Raw genomic sequence first — 5,708 nt, forward strand, 5'->3', positions numbered from 1 at the left:
CTCCAAAAAAGAAATTGATCATTGAATGTCAATGTTCCGGTATAGAACTATTGGCCGATAAGATATGAAAATTACCTTGCCCTCATCTATTTGCCGGCTGCGCATAACCTTCCTAACGCTTTCCACGACCGGTTTCATAGCTGTAGTATTTTGCTCTTTCTTCAAGCTCTTAGCTGGTGATCCTCTAATCGGTTTACTCTAAAAAGGAAATTGATCATTGAATGTCAATGTTCCGGTATAGAACTGTAGCGTTACATGATATGAGCGTTACATGATCCAAGCGTGTGTCAAGCGCTCGACCCAGAAGGATCAACGGAACCAGCGAAATATACTTCGTTTCGTCCTAAACAGACGTCGGAAAATTGTTCCGGAATAAACGCTCTCTTCCACCTGAACCACCAAGCGAGTAAGGCGTTTATAATTTCAGCAATCCGAAATCCGCCTCTTCGCTCCTGTGTACGAATCCCACAACTGGTGACCCCGACGTGATATTAGAAAGTGTATATTATTTTTTCAAACGTTCGTTTAAACACATTGAAATGAGTCTCACCGAGGAAAAGAAAACCACAGTCTCGACGGAGTTCTCTGCTAAGGACGAGAAGCATCCCAGCGGTCAAAATCTTCGTTAAGCGGGCTTCACACAGGCTTCAGTTGGTCCGAGTGAAGCCTCTGTGAAGCCCGCTTAACGAAGAGCTTTTTTGTGCATGTATTGGTGTGCAGCGCGGTAACCGCTTAGGTATGGGTGCGTTATTTTCTTGCATATTGGGATTATGTCATCATACCATAGGACAAAAAGTGTTTTTTTAAATAATTTATTATTGCTTTTATTAACATATTTTCCACTAGCACTTATCTTGTTTATAGATATGTTGTTATGCGTAGGTCTGGACATAAAACAAAGTATCAATTAATAAATAAATCATTATATTTTGTATAAAACACACCAAAGTACACACTTACCATGCTTCATTTTTTGTCCTTTCCGCTTCATTCTTCTTGGGCAGTGTTCATTGTCTTGTCCTTCGTGCCAATCACTTTACAATAACAAAAAAATACCTACAACGATAAAAGGAAGATGTAAATTAGATGAATTAGTCCAAATGTATTGAATTCAGTTACTTACCAACATCCCGCAGTAGCCTTAATGTATTTTCAGCGTCAACTTGCCTCGACGATGCGTTGGTCAACTTTCCACCACTTTTTTCAATGTTGCCTTTCCGATTTCTGTGGTTTCCCTTTCCAGTCACTGGGAGGTAGTTGGTTCTTTCGATTGGATGCCATTTTTAATCGTTTTTAATGGTTTTATACACCATTTTTCTTCTATTCTGACAAGACACCTTTCCACGTCGAAGCAAAACAAACTATGGCTACTACGGAAAGTCGGTCCTGTCAAAATGATTTTTACACACACATGGATAATTCCATAAGCTCAACGTGTACATACACATCGCGGACGGTGCGAAACTTTCGTAAAGTTCGGAAAGAGCGAGTCAAGAACATGCTTGACGAACAAAAAAACGGAGATAGCATGTGTCGATCCGTAAAAGTATAGGCCAACGAGGGTTGGAAGTGGGTGAAACGCAGAGAAACGAGTAAAAGCTTGACCGCTGGGATGTTATAGCAAAGATTAGTTTTCCCGATTTTGATCAAGACGACGTCGACACTTGGTTCGTGTGCCTTGAGGCAGCTTTCTGCGTAAACGAGGTGAAGTCGGACAGGCAAAAGTTTAATACTGTAATCGTTGCACTCGGTAACCGGGCCAAATACATGTATACGGCAATTGCTAAATGCAACACTTCGGAGGCTTCTGATCGGTATCAAACCATGAAAAATGCAGTGCTCGATTATTTTCGCCCAACAGAGAATCAGAGATTAACGAGCCTTTTATCCGGTATCCCACTTGGAGACAGAAAACCAAGTGGTTTATTGACGGAAATGCGTCGTATGGGCGGAGAGCAATGTTCAGATACCATTTTGGGCAACATATGGCTACGTGCATTGCCTAGCACGGTGAGATCAATAATTACGGCTATGTCTTCGGCATCAATTGATGATCAGGCAAAAGTAGCAGATAAAATCATGGAGACACCGCATAATGAAATATCAGTAGTGCAGCAAAGAGAGAAAAGCACGTCAGCGCTAGAAAAGCGAATGGATGAATTGTCACAGCGGCTGGATGAACTTCTTAGTCAAGAGAATTATTCTTCTCACATTGATCAACTTTTTGGCGCACGTTATTCCTCCAGATCGAGAGAGAGATGGGGTCGACGATCTTATAGCTCATCGCGCGGTCGTCGAAATATGTCCACAACGCGCGGATGGATATGTTTTTTTCACTCACGTTTTGGAAGTAAGGCCGAAAAGTGCGAGAGAATTCATCCAAATAACAGCAACGCAACTTGCATTTTTTTCGAAGAGCACTTGCCGACACACTCCCGAAAAAAATAGTGCGTTTTTCTCTCCCCACTAGTAGTTCTCTCGAACCTCAACGCCATTTTGAATCATCATCAGTAACCGTTCCACCGTACAGCAGCACACCTCACCGTTACGATCTATCCAGCGACCAGCTGAAACAACGCACAAACGCAATCTATCGTGTATACGTCACGGATAATATTACATGCGCCCGATTTCTAATTGACATCGGCGCTGAAATTTCCGTGTGCCCTCCTAACCCGAAAGAAAGGATGCGCCCGTCTCCAACTCGAAAGCTATTCGCAGCAAACGCCACTCAAATCGCAACCTACGGCAGTAAAAACCTTAAAATTGATGTCGGCCTTGGACGTCCTTTTCTTTGGTCATTCGTAATTGCTGATGTTAGCACACCAATCTTAGGAGCCGATTTTTTGAAGCACTATGATTTGCTTGTTGATGTGAAAGGAAGTAAGTTGATCGATAGCGCAAAACAAGTACATTTGAACGACATAACTACGGCATCAGCACCAACTATCTATGCATATGACACTTCTGGACCTTTCGCAGAACTTATGAACGAATACAAAGATATAACCACTATAAGCACTGAACACAAAATAACGAATGCATCGGTTAAGCACCAAATCATCACAAACGGCCCACCTGTATTCGCACGACCCCGTAAATTGTCCCCTGAGAAGCTGATTGAAGCGAAAGCGGAATTCATGCACCTTATGAAACTTGGTATATGTCAACCGTCAAAAAGCTGCTGGGCCAGCCCATTGCATATGGTAAAGAAACCAGACGGTGCAGGCCATGTGGGGACTATAGAAGCTTGAATGCTATCACGGTCCCTGACCGTTACCCCGTACCACATACACAAGATTTTTCGAGTATTCTGTTCAAAAAAAATATTTTCTCTTGTATCGATCTTCAGCACGCGTACCATCAAATCCCCGTGGCCCCTGAGGACATACCAAAAACAGCCATCACAACCCCATTTGGCCTATTCGAGTTTAAGTTCATGACTTTCGGTCTCAGAAACGCCGCTCAAACACTGCAGAGACACTTGCATGCCATCTTAGGCGATTTGGATTTTGTTTTTCCATACGTAGATGATTTATGCATAGCATCGGAAAATGTGGCACAACATAAACAACACCTACGCACTGTGTTTGAACGATTAAGAGGCAATAAACTAGCTATTAACCCAAGTAAATGCCAAATCGGGCAGAAAAGTGTAGAGTTTCTCGGGCATCTTATCACTCCAGAAGGCATTCGACCCAAGCCGGATAAAGTAGAAGCAATCATGAGTTTTCCAAAACCCAACCTAGCAAAAGAACTGAAACGATTCCTCGGCACGAAAAATTTTTACAGGCGATTTATCCCGCATGCGATCGTCAATCAGCAAACGTTACAGGCAATGATCGTCGGTAATATAAAAAAACGATTGCACACCTCTGACATGGAACGCGGCTACAACACTGGCATTCGAAAAGTGTAAAGAAGATTTAGCTAAAGCCGCCTTGCTTGCGCATCCATCGCCGAACGCGAAATTGGTACTGGAGGTCGATGCATCAAACCTCGCAATCGGTGCAGCACTGAATCAAATCACTGTAAAGGGACCACAGCCCTTAGCCTTCTTCTCAAAAAAGCTTTCCGCACATCTCACTCAAGCTAGTACATACGACCGAGAATTATATGCGATTTATGAGGCAATACGACACTTTAAAGATATATTGGAAGCACGTGAATTCACAGTATACACAGATCACAAACCGTTAACTACAGCATTCTTGCAGAAACCAGAGCGAGCAAATCCAACGCAGCAACGGCGCCTAACCTTCATAAGTGAATACACCACTGACATACGACACATTGCTGGAGAAAGTAATAAAGTGGCCGACATGCTGAGCAGAATAGAAACAATCGAAGCTAATATCGATTTTGAAAAAATGGCAAATGAACAACAACAAGACGACGATGTTAAGAAGTATCTACTTAGTCCGCCTACTGATAGTTCACTGAAATTAAAAGCACTTAACCTACCGCACTCCGCGACCGAAATGTACTGCGATGTATCCACTAGCAGAGTCAGGCCTTTCGTTCCAGAATCGTTTCGAAAACAAATTATAGCCAAAATACATAACACATCGCATCCTGGTATACGAGCAACTACACACATGGTATCGCAACGTTTCGTTTGGCCTGCAATAAGAAAGGATTGTAAGCAGTTCGTAACCACCTGCATGGCCTGCCAAAAAACAAAGGTTAACAGACATAATCGCACTCCGGTACAGCCTATAGACACGCCAGAGCACAGATTCCGACACATACACATGGACATTATCGGACCGCTACCACCGTCCGAGGGCTATTTGTATTGCTTAACAGTGATAGACAAATTTACGCGCTGGCCGGAAGCTGTCCCCATCCCGAATATTACAGCAGAAACAGTTTGCAAGGCTTTTGTTGCAAATTGGGTTGCGAGATTTGGCGTACCAGAGAAAGTCACAACTGATCTTGGAAGACAATTTGAATCGGATCTTTTTCAAAGACTGTCACAGACACTCGGAATTGACCACCTGAAAACGACTCCATACCACCCACAATCGAACGGACAGATCGAACGAGTGCATAGGCAGTTAAAAGCCGCAATCATAAGTCACGGTCGTAATAAATGGACAGAAGCATTGCCCATCGTGCTATTAGGCATGCGATCATCACTCAAGGAAGACATCGGTTCCACCGCAGCGGAGTTAACGTATGGTATGATATTACGGTTACCGGGCGAGTTCTTCACCACTGACTCGCTAAATGCAGACGTAACTCCGGAGTACATAAGCAAACTAAAGACAGCTATGAATAAACTAAAACCCGCCAGAACGTCGAACCACAACGCACAACGTAGCAGCTACATACAGCCAAGTCTCGCGTCGTGTACGCATGTATTCATCCGGGTAGATAGAGTTAGACCATCACTAACACCACCATATGACGGTCCGTTTAAAGTGGTAAAAAGAAAGGAGAAAACGTATGTAATTGAAGTGCGTGGGAAACATACGGAAATATCTATAGACCGTTTGAAAGCAGCATTTATGTGTCCGTTAGAACGATCCGCATCATCTCCAGCAGCCATCACACCGTCTGTCTCTGACCCTACAACGACGAACGAGCGAGTACCATTGCATAAAACTCGATATGGTCGTATGATCTATGCTCCAGAACGTTCTTAAAAAGGGGGGGAACTGATGTAGCGTTACATGATATGAGCGTTACATGATCCAAGCGTG

At 43.4% G+C, this 5,708-nt stretch overlaps 1 long non-coding RNA gene across 1 annotated transcript; it reads right to left on the reverse strand.

Moving 5' to 3' along the window:
* Positions 1 to 752: 752 nt before the first annotated feature.
* Positions 753 to 1,356, reverse strand: LOC128307328 (uncharacterized). The gene is made up of 3 exons (XR_008287628.1): positions 1,124 to 1,356; positions 961 to 1,056; positions 753 to 884 (listed from the first exon to the last, which is right to left on the reverse strand). It is a non-coding gene; the product is annotated as an uncharacterized LOC128307328 (long non-coding RNA).
* Positions 1,357 to 5,708: the final 4,352 nt, after the last annotated feature.

The sequence above is a fragment of the Anopheles moucheti genome, chromosome X, assembly GCF_943734755.1.
Source record: "Anopheles moucheti chromosome X, idAnoMoucSN_F20_07, whole genome shotgun sequence".
Taxonomy (NCBI): domain Eukaryota; kingdom Metazoa; phylum Arthropoda; class Insecta; order Diptera; family Culicidae; genus Anopheles; species Anopheles moucheti.